This window comes from Anas acuta, chromosome 17, assembly GCF_963932015.1.
Source record: "Anas acuta chromosome 17, bAnaAcu1.1, whole genome shotgun sequence".
NCBI lineage: Eukaryota > Metazoa > Chordata > Aves > Anseriformes > Anatidae > Anas > Anas acuta.
The window spans coordinates 13,713,509-13,724,976 of NC_088995.1; the positions used below are offsets into that span (position 1 = coordinate 13,713,509).

General features: G+C 37.2%; 1 long non-coding RNA gene across 2 annotated transcripts in view; it reads right to left on the minus strand.

Annotated features, from left to right (window-relative positions):
* The window catches only part of LOC137841426 (uncharacterized), a 31,452-nt gene extending 20,501 nt beyond the window's left edge, over nucleotides 1-10,951 (minus strand). Inside the window, exons 1-2 of one of the 2 annotated variants that reach the window (XR_011088614.1) lie at nucleotides 10,486-10,951; nucleotides 6,662-6,718 (exon numbers count right to left, since the gene is read on the minus strand). This is a non-coding gene — a long non-coding RNA (uncharacterized lncRNA). Of the gene's footprint in view, nucleotides 1-6,661; nucleotides 6,719-9,972; nucleotides 10,140-10,485 lie in introns of those variants that run through there. The other variant, XR_011088613.1, reaches the window with a different exon arrangement.
* Nucleotides 10,952-11,468: the final 517 nt, after the last annotated feature.

Sequence of the window (11,468 nt, forward strand, 5' to 3'; positions counted from 1 at the left end):
TTTTCTTTATTTGCTGTTACTTGTCTCATACACCCCTCCAGGCTGACTTTTTGAATGCAGCAGAAGACTTAAAGACTCCAGTAAACCACCAGAAGTTAAATTCCCTAAGCATATTTGATAAAACTTCAAAATGGGATCTCTCCCAACACCATTAAGTTGGAGAAGCAGATTACTTGAGTGCAAAACCATTCTGAATCAAATTTCAGAGTGTCTGTTGTGCCAATGCAGGCATACAAACATAAAAACACTTGACACCTCAGGGGACAACAGAAAAGTACAAATACAGTTGACTGATTTCATTCGCAAACTCCTTATCGTTGAACATTACAGTGTTGATTTACTCCACTGTGGTTTGCAATGGCACATCAGAAACGTCCTGTTTATAAAACACTGCCCATGTATTTGAACTCTCAGCACAACAGTCCTTGGCTACAAGCAGCACAACATGTGTTGCATTTTTTCTACTATATCAAAACCAAGTCAGGACCCCTCTTCTAAGCTTGCCATTAGTGGACATCTGTCATTATGGAAAACATGACTGGTCTGAATTTTGCTCAACAATAAAAATATTTAATGTGATCCAATACTGACAAAGCTACAGGATCTCTTGCCAGTTAGGCAGGAATGAAAAACTTCTATGAAGTCAATTGGGAGCCCTCTGATCTCTAATTACGTTCAGTAGGTTAGGCCCAATGATGCCAGCTGCAGACTTCCATGACAGAGAGACATGCTCAGCTAATGCCAAAGGATAAATTAACTACATAATTTGCATTAAAAAAAAACTCCAATAAGATATATCCGTTATTGTTACGTTGTTTCATGGTATTTCAGAAATCATATTCATAGATCAATGATTCAATTACTTTAATTCCCTGAATTTTACAGCAGGGCTGAACAAAACAAAGCAGATTCGCAGATCCATGTAAAAAAAAATTCTGTCCTCTACAAGCTGTGATCATTGTATCACATCCCTTCAACATCAAGGGGTTGATTAATGACCCTGGCATTTCGTAACGTAGCAATTCTTCCTTGCTCAGATATGAGGCACTGCAGAAGTTACAGTAAGGATCCAAACTCTTGTCCATTTAATCTATCTAAATTACTCCCCATTCACTTATCTTTCATCTGGGTTATTTAACAAAGGGTGCTCAGGCAGAAGACTGAACAATGACACCTTGGTAAGCTGGTGAGGTATGCCTCAACTATGGAATGCTTTTTCCCAAACTGAACCCACCCTGTCTTCAAATTTTCCATCATTTCAAAATTGTTTCACAAGAAAATTCTTATCAGTTTTGATCTGTAAAATATATGTTCATCTGTGACCAAGACTACAATAATTCAAAAGTTACTAGCTTTCCTTCAAACACCAGCCCAGAACATTTGAATGTATTCTGGCCAGATTAACAACAAACTACATCTGTGGTCTGGAAGAGTTTTGTCCCAGGCAGATTTGCAGAAAGTTTCAGAAAGTGACAGAGGCAGTGAGAGTGAATTTCTTCTTGATCAAGTTACTTGGTTATGATCTAGAAAGTACATACATATTCAGTCCTTACTGGAAAAATCTTGCAAAGCTTTACATAGTTTAACAGAAATATACGAAAATAGAATACTAAGCAGAAAATGGTAATCTGTACACAGGCTATTTACATGTATGTCATTCAGTGGTGGACTCTTCTTTTGAAAGTGCTTTTACACATACAAGTTGGCTTCTTCAAATTCCGTTTACAAGCAAGCTTAGAATCCTGTTTATTGCTATGAAGATTAGTTAAAAAACTAGATATTTGTCTGTTCATTATCCTTTATGATCTTAATTATACAAACACTAGGTACTGCAAAAAAAATGCTATTACACTAAGACAATGCTCTTACTGTGAGAACCTATTTGTAAGTGGTTTCTAGCTATATTTAAAGAAAATATGTTGCTAATACTTATGACATATAGTGTTAAAAATAGTGATCTGATTGTCATTAACAGTGTTTCTTTCCAGCATTCTGCTAGTAAAAAAAACTATGACATACTATAAGAAAAGGTAAAGCTACATCAGTTCATTGAGAAACAAAATGCTGTGACTCACCTCATACCTTTCTTCCTATCTGTAATTACCATTTGATTCCTTACACAACTGCTTTTTCTCCTTTTAGAGCTGCAAGGGATCCCTGTTTATTTTTATATGGAAGAGCATGTAGCTCTTGGAACAATCTTGCATAAGTTTAACTGTGAGCTAAGGCATAATAGAAATATCAGGAGTCAAACTTTTTGCAGTAGTCTTCATTCCTCAAAGGGAAAGAGGAAAATAGCTACACATCCGTGGGAAAAAAAAAAAAAAAAAACAGTAAGAAAAAAAAAAGGTGCATAGAGAAACCATCTCTTGGACCTAAAATCACATCATGTCCAAGCTGCCTTTCTAAGTGCTGCTATAGAATTAGAGTGTATGAGAAAGTGTGGCTTGAAAATCTCCATATAACTGATAGAGTTATATGGAGATTATATCATAAAGCAAGACTGGGCACTTACGATCTTTTCAAGCAGAAGTTCATTTAGGAAATTCTCATTTGTCAAGATTTGACTTCCTCCAGTTTCTGAGATTGAGCCGTACATTTTAATCAAGAGGTGATTAACATTCTTTTTTCCACCTCTTTCAATACAAGCTCAATAATAGGTTCTGCCCAATGACTCCATACTCGATTGTTTCTAACAGAGACAAATGAAGTTATATTCTCTTCGGACAGTCTGATTTCCCAAGAACACATGAGTTGATGACCTGCTACATTGTCTTATAGCAGGCATGTTTCTTTATTACTTATAAGGTATTATTTAGCTTATCTGAAATATTATGATTAAAGCCTGACGTAATCAGATTGCTTAATATGCCAACTGACCTGGTATTCCTCCAGCGAGAGTGATTTCCCACACAGGTTTAACAGAACATTGAAGGGAAATGGTTGAATAGTAGATGCAGAGCAGTAAGAAGCAAAATGTATGAGAATGAAACCGATATGATAATCAATAAAGCACAGTCCTCTGTGTGCTCAATGTCTACAACGGGCTAAGCTCCCCATTATTGCTTTTAAAATAACCTGTGCTCACAGATTCTTAGAAGAGCTAACTGCTACTGAGGAGAGGCCTAAATCTAGTGTGGTTATCCAGCCGTAATAAGCATATGGTCAACACTAAGTTAGAAGGTTTCTCTTCTAGACAACCTTAAAATCTTAAAAAATATTATTGTAAAATCAACCCAGTTTGGGATGCTGTAGTCCAACCCCATGCAGGTATCTGAAAGTTGTTAACTCTGAAAATGAGAGAGATTGCTCCATACTGAAAAATGAGAGCTGTTATTTACATATTGTAAATATGTAAACCTGTCACTTACAAAGGTAAGGTGTTCACTTGCCAAAACAAGTAACTATAAATTGCTCAGAAGTAAAGTGGTACCAGTCAATATCTTCATTTTCTACAGACACCTCTGAAACATGTCAAGTAGCATGTGCTTGCATAGATGACTAAATTCTTTATACTGCTGTTAGATGGTGAAAGTCATATTAGAATCTGAAAGCTTCACAAAGATTCTCACATGTTCAGCTACCACTTTCTTTGAAGAAAACTGAACATTTATATTATATTTTCATTAATTTTATGAATAAATGAAATACTAAACATCACTTATTTGTTTCAACTCATCACCCCAGATTTTCTAAAAGTACTAAATATGGGTCCTAAATTACAGAGTTCTAGTGAAGGGTTCAAAAGCACCTTAAATCTTGTGCCTGAATTTAGAACTTGGTCTGTTCTGCAAAGACAAGGGATAAGAATGACAGTATTCAGATCAAAATTTTAAAGCTAATGTTAAAATAAAACTGATGGATAGCTTGCAATAATTTGCATCCTTTTTAAAGTCAGTTTCAGCTGGAGTTAAATGGCTGAGGCTGCTTTATGAAGAATAATCTTAAAGGCTACTCTGGTTATTGTAAAGAAATGCTGAAGGTGTCCAAAAATTATTAAAAATACACTAAAAATGTTATATTATTTCACCTCACAACCTCAGGATACTTGGAAAGTAATAAAAAAAATCACATGTAGAGTGGAAATAACAGTGAATTTGTGTGAGTAGAGACAAGCTATTTAGTAGCATAGATCTATTTCTTCAATTAACATGTAAAACGTGTGCACAGTTTACAGTGTTGACTCAGTATTGGTATATGTCCATTGATCTGTTAAAACATCCTCTGACTCCCCTCAAATAAATGTCAACACCTACGTATATGTAAATGTATATACAGATACTGAAATGTAAGTGCTACAAATATTCATTGCAGTAATGGTTAACAGACAAGGATGATAATCAATTTACTTTTAATATTGATGCCAAAAGAAACCAGAATTTGAACAGAGGAAACAAGATTGCAGGCTATGACCACTAGATGACAGCATATACTTAACACTGAATTGCTTCCAGCCTTCAATCTATCACTTAATTGTTCTATTTATTAATCTGTATGAACTCATTAGATACATCTGAGAGCAAAACAAAGATTGTAGAATATTTTTGCTGTTTATAAATAATGCCAGTATACTAACACCATTAAAAAGAATGGTCCTAACTCTTCAAATTATTTCAGTCAGAAGAAAGTGCGACTTGTGTAGCTGATTTACCACATTATAACTTGCATAGATTAGTGGAGTTTTACCTCTTTAAGCCATAGAAAAATGCATCTGTTTTCTGATCATGAGTCTACAAAGCACCTTGCTTTTATTCTGGTTGGTCTCAAAGTTAGGGGGAAACAGCTTTTTCAAAGAAAGTCTTGAAGTCAAATCACTAACAGTTCTTTTGTGCTAAGTCGTTATTTATCCTCACAGGCTTTGAGCCAAAGTGGGTTTGATTTTTAAATTCAGTTTCTGAAAATCTTTCACTGTTTAGTGTGACCTGTCTGGGTGCTACCACTGAAGTACTAGCCCCACTGATTCCTAGTGAAACGATCCATTCCCTACCTACCCCCTCCAAACCATTGGTTTATTTACTTCTGCATCCAAGTCTTTTCACTCTGCTTTGTTATGTCCAATTTAGAGAAAACATTACACTTCCACTTTTTATTAAATGTGCTCAGAACTCTTTGTATAAAATAAATACTGACTGGTAAAAAAAATGTATATTTTTGATAGGAGAAGGTTTAAAGCCAAGGCACTAATTAGCCAACACAGATGCAGGAAGTTAGATTCTGATGATGTGATCATATGTAAAAGAAGATAATACACAGTCAAAGAGGGGAAAATGATGCATTATACCCTCAAGAAAGGGATTTGATTTCTTTGCCTTTTAAAGTCAAGTGCTGAAGCCGAATGAGCTTATACCCAGTTTTAATGCATGGAGAGGAACATCTGTGATGGGTATGGTCCAGAATACACAACATATGGAATGATCAGACAGAAGCCCATTTCAACTTCAGAGGAAAAATGCAACCCTCCCCTCCAACTAGAGATCCTAGCAAGAATCCCACAGAAAGAGAGGGTCAGTGGTAACTATGAAACACTAACATTTGAGATGTAGCTTTAAGAAATACACCTGTATAACAGCCAGCACCTTGGCCTGTCACTGTGCCAAATTAGCTATTTTTCCTTTTAACAGCAATAGCAGGTTCATTTCCTCTGTGGATCAGGGAAGAAAGAAAGACATAACTCATATAGAACAGAACCGTATAGTACAGTCACTGTTACATCTGCAATTCAGTTCTTTGCTGCATTAGATTTTTTTGCAGGTAATGCTTTGTTCCCCTATGTAGAAAGTTCTTTAAGACATGAACATCAACAATAGCTGTGACTTAAGACAGGATGCCATTATTAGTGTGAAGATTTGCCAGACAACAGCGCTCTGTAAGTCTTGCTTGCCCTTTTTACTTTTATTCCAGCAATTTAAATACTGAACAGTAGCGTGCTACTCAAAGCCCTTCCTTTATAGGCATCTTCTTTAGCACATTTTTGAAACTTCTATTCTTCTACATTCTTTTGGGACTGAGCTGCAGACAGGCAAAACCAAATGTTTATTTCAGAGTCCTGCTTTCTCAGGGGGACACCGTCAAATAAAATGTTTAGGGCATAGAGCTTTTTCTCCTTTCCTGATGGATTTTGACACTGCAGACTTGAGCGACAGTGGGCATTTACCAATGATTTTGTGCTGCTAAAGCTTCATTCTATCCAATTTAGAGTGACAAAGGTTGCATACATAGTTCTTTCTTGCTAGCCCAAATGTTCTTCAAGCTTTTACTGTTTATAGAAAAGAAACCAAATCGTTATTAGGAAACTAGAACCTGCAATAGAGAATGAAATTTATTCAGCCACCCATCTGGTTTAGCAGAAAAAGTAAATATTTCTTTGAGATTTCAGTATATTGTTCACTCTTAGAAAAATATTTCTAAGAACACTCTTAGAAGTATTGTTACAAGCAGAAAGTGACAGACAGCATTCTAGATTTTTTACTTTTCTCCTCAAAGTCAGTCTTGGATTGAAAGCTACAAATGCCAGATATTCTACTTTGTTTTTAGGTAGAGAATTGGCACAGATGTTGATGGCTAGCTGAAATTCTGGTTTCTTGCCTGTGGTATTCAGCAGGTGAAAGAGACAGGACCATCTCAAAAAGCCGTTAAATATAAGAAGAGCATTAACTCTTACCTTCCAATAGAAGTTTGAAAACAGTTTTTTGCTTCTCTTGTATTTCTAGGAATGTTCCTGTGAGAGAAAAGAAGTTTAGCGTTAATATCCTTGGTGTTTCTAAAGTGATACACATACAAATTTAATCGTCAGATCACAGTAAGTAAATCTCCCATCGTTTTTTTTTTTCTTTCATATTTTGGTTTGAGAAAAGCCAGGGAGTTATTCCAGCTGCCTAACTAACAAAAACCTTTCTCAACCTTCAAAAAAGCTTGTAATGCATAGCATCAATATACCTGTTTTCTAGATGAGGAATAAACCGAGCTTCCTAATTTAATATTATTTTTTTTAAGTGACTGGCACCTGTAATTGTAATAATAATTCAAGTAAATTCATAATTTCTGAACATTGTCCTTGTGTCCCCTTCAAGGCAGCATAATTGGCCAGCATTAGCCACAATGAGGATTCTGGATATTCTGACTCCCAGTTTGTGATCCTTCACTGGATTATGCTTCCCATTCTAATGAATAACAGGACTGGAACATCTACATCTTTTAGTAACTCAGTAGTTTTTATCCATATATAGCATTTTTCCCTTGGGAATAACATACAGATACTGCTGTTTACTCAGTTATGCTTTTGGGATAACGAGATTACAAACATTTTTAGTGAATAGCTACAATATTTATAGTATTCCTTGTAGCACAGTACAAAACACTTTGGATTAAGCAGAGGTATCTTAAACCAGGACAAAAGAACTGACATAAGCTTTCAGGAAGTCTCACTGCCAGTGATATTTATGGCTGTAATTTCCCTCTGTAAATATGGCAATGTGCTCAAAGAAGTATCCCCAACCCAGCTTCCTCTCAGCCTCATTTTAATGCAGCTCTGACTCATGAATATACAACTGTAGATACAGCAAAATATATCTGTGCAAGTCACCTGAGACTTTGAGGTGTAAGTAATAATGCGTGCAAGTCATTTCCTGCTCAAATGACAAAACAGCACTTAAGGCAGTTCTCACATGAAATCTTTCTTTTGTAAGCTCTGAATATAGAACCAGCCTTTAAATTCACCTAGACAGTGCTGTATTGACTAGAATGGAAAATCAGATTTGTACATGTCAAACAGAACAACTCCATCAGAAGTAAATGCAGATTCAGAAGGGCTACTAAGGAAAGCAAAGTTCTCTTAATTGCTAAAGTGAGACATCCAAATTAATGCATGACCACATCTGCGTAATTGAAAACACTACAACATAAAATAACACGTTAAAATAAAACGCAATAAAGTATTAAAGTTCTTGTGAAATTTTAATCAGAAAACCCAATACAGGTAGTAACAGACAGAAATGATTTAGGCAATCATTGTAAGGTTTTAGAATGAACTATTTTAGAATTTTAGAATTAATTTGCTATTACTGTGAAAATCTGTAAGTTTTTACTTGGAAGCAGTTTATCAGAAATGGAGATACATGTATGTACACACGAAGCAGAAGGATCCATCAAGTTTTTTGCTCTGCGGGATGCAGTCATTACCGAAAACTTCATTATTTACTGTTAATGAATAATTGCACTTAGACACTTATCATCAATACAACTGTTCTCATCTGGAACTGCCTATTTGTTAATTGTGAGAAAAAAACACCTGTTTATTGACAACTGGGACAAATTTCTTAAAAATTAGAAGAGTTACCTAAATGATACTAAATGCAAGAAGTCTGATTCATCTTTCATGTGAGTATTATGCAAGGAGATATCAACTCATGTTTTATCACTCAAATAATAAGCCTCATTCAGTTCTGACTCAAGCAGGAAGACTTTTGTGTCTTGTGCTGGTCTGTATCACAGAGCAACTTCACCACTGTTTGCTTTTATACCCAAATAAAGCACATTAAAATTCTAGTTATTACTTTGAGTGTTCCTCTCTTACTGGTGACAGTACCGTGACTTAGTTATTCACATCAGTGTGCAGTTAGTTGTTTACAGTATAGCATGGAGCAAGCCATTTTACTTTTGAGAACTGTTTCTGCAATCCCAGATAATTCCAAAATGTTCTTGGAAACTTCAGTTAGTTTCTAACATAATAAAGATCTGGCACCTGCTGAATCTAAAAGAGCAGCTTTCTAAAAAAGCTCTGGAAAAACTGTTTGAAAGGAAACGTTTCATTCCCGTACCAAATCTATGCATTGCTTGTGTTCTGATTACTATAATTATTCCCTATTCATTTTGAAATACACTATTATGATAGTTCAGAATTATTAATTTGTGACAAGTATCTGAAAGAAAGTGCAAAGCTATTTTATGGCATGAAGCACAAAACATTTATTGTTTGTATATTTTTTTCCCTGAGTCCTTTGAATGTCAAAAAATATTTCCTCATACAGAAAGGAAAGCATTATTCTTAGAAGACATCACACAGAAAAGCTCATACTCTCAGACTTGAAGCCATACCTAAAATAGCAAGAATATGCTTAACACTGTCTTGTCTCATTATTTAATTGGGGTAAATCAGAATTCTAAACTCATGTACAGCTTCTTGCATGCGTCTTATGGGTGCAGAGTAACCAACATAAGAACAAATCACATTCTTTTAAAAAGGAAAATCAGATAATCTTATTCTATGCACATCTGACAGTACTAAGCATAGCAGAAGAACAAACTGCTTCATTTGTCCTACATTAAGACAGTGAGAGACTTCAGAACAAATATGCCAGTTAAACAACAGATTCTCTGTATTGGTTTCACGCAGCTACTCCCAGGGAGTCTTATCTAATTTTTTCTAAACAAGCTCTAAAATTAAGATTCACTATGATAATCGCTTTCAAAACTTCACTGACAAAAACTGAAGTCTAAGAAGCTAGGCCTGTTGCTTAAAATCTCTAGTCCAATAAGAAAAAAAATCACCTTTTGTTCCAATTCAGCACAACAAATTTTATGGCTGTTTATCAACTCAAGTAAACTTTTATGAGCCTGAATGCAATACAGAAGTACTTGATGCGTTTTACAGAACAAGGCATTATTGACATTTCCATATATTAGAGGCTGAGGGAGAAATACATACTAATGATAGCAGAGTCGTAAAAAGATGGAATAAGTAACCATTTAAGACTATTAAATACTTTCTGGATGTTGGATCACCCAACTTTAACAGTAATATAAGAAGAGTCTTTCCCAGCTTTGGCTATTTCTCAGGGTATTTGCTATGTTTCATTTAGTGTAAATACGTATTCTACCAGACAAGATGGTATGACTACTTCTATCCATGGTTAAACACTTCTAAAACTCCCTGGGTGAAATTGTGAGCCCCATGAGATCAGCAACAAATCTTACCTCAGCTTAATACACTTCTCTTGACACACTAGCCCTGTGCCTATTAACATACAGAGATGTAAACCTTCATAGAGTACGCCCATACAAAGCATATGATTTATTTCCCTAAAAGATAATTTACCATTAGTGAAGTTAAAATTTGCTTCCAACAACCACTGCTGCTACCTTTCTTTTTTAAGATCTCAATTAAAATAGCAACTATTTGGAAGCATTATGCTTAATTTGTTCACTTGCAGTACTGGCAAGCAGGGCACTAACGAGACAGTTATCACATGCAAAAACCTTAAAGTAGAAATAGGAATTAATTAGGGCTGCAATTCTAGAATCAGCATCCTAAGTCTGATTGGAGATTTTTGTTTGACCTATGGATTATTACTGTAATAAAGCAGCCTCAGGGAAGAAAATTCAATGGGAAATATTACTTACACACACTATATGACTAAACAGCATGATTGCAAGTTGTTACAATTATTTATTAATTAGAAGGGCTTAAGTTTTGAGCACAAACCATACCTTTTGATAATATATCAACTGTCTGCCATGCCAGCAGACTAAACACAAATACAGAGGGCTGCTGGAGCTTTTTATTTCTACTGTACTTCCCTATGCAGAAGCAAGCTGTAACCTTAAATGTTACCCCTGAAATGATTTCTCAGAGTGGTAGCCCCACAGTTTTGAAGATCAGGAAAACAACTTTATAGCTTTAAATCAGGCTGCTTTGGCACCATCCACTTCCATCACCACACATCCACTATTTCGTTCTTTTATCGAGAGGAGGGGAACCCGGCAGGGCACCGCAGGTTGCCGCCCCAGTCAGCGGGGAAGGCCTCCCTCCTGGTTGTGAAGGGGAAAAAGCACCAAAGCCAGCCCCTTAAGAGCGACGGAGCCGTGAAGTCCTACCACAGCCTCCTCTCTACCACCAACCCTCTTTATTACCCCCAGGACTCGATGCCCACAGCCCGGGCACCGGCACCGGGCGCCATCGCCGCCCCCCCAGCACTGAGGTGAGGAGCCTCGCGCCCAGCCCTTTCATCGCACCTGCCGAGCCCTGACGGCCGCCCCCGAACCGCCTTGGCAGCGAGCTCGGGCCAGCCGCCCCTCATAGTCCCTCACAGCCCCTCATAGTCCCTCACAGCAAGTACCTCACAGCCCCGCTCCAGCGGCATGGGGCGAGGCTGGCCCCGTCCCTTGGGCAATGCCGCCGTTAGATGGAAGGCTGGAGGGAGGGGGGCAGTGGGAGAGAGCTCGGGGGGCTCGTCCCTGGAGGTGTCCCGGCAGGAGATGGCGCCCAGGGCGCCTGGGCGGAGCTGTGGCTCCCTGAGGGGAGCAAGGAAAAGCAGGAGGTGAGCACTGTGTTAAAGCAGGGGCTGACTGAGCTGAGCACACCCCATTCCCCTTATCATATGTATAATACAGAATATTCTATATTCTATACTGTATATAAAAAGGGTCTGTCAGGGGGTGCTGCCCTGTGGCGTTCTTCTCCCTCAGATGGT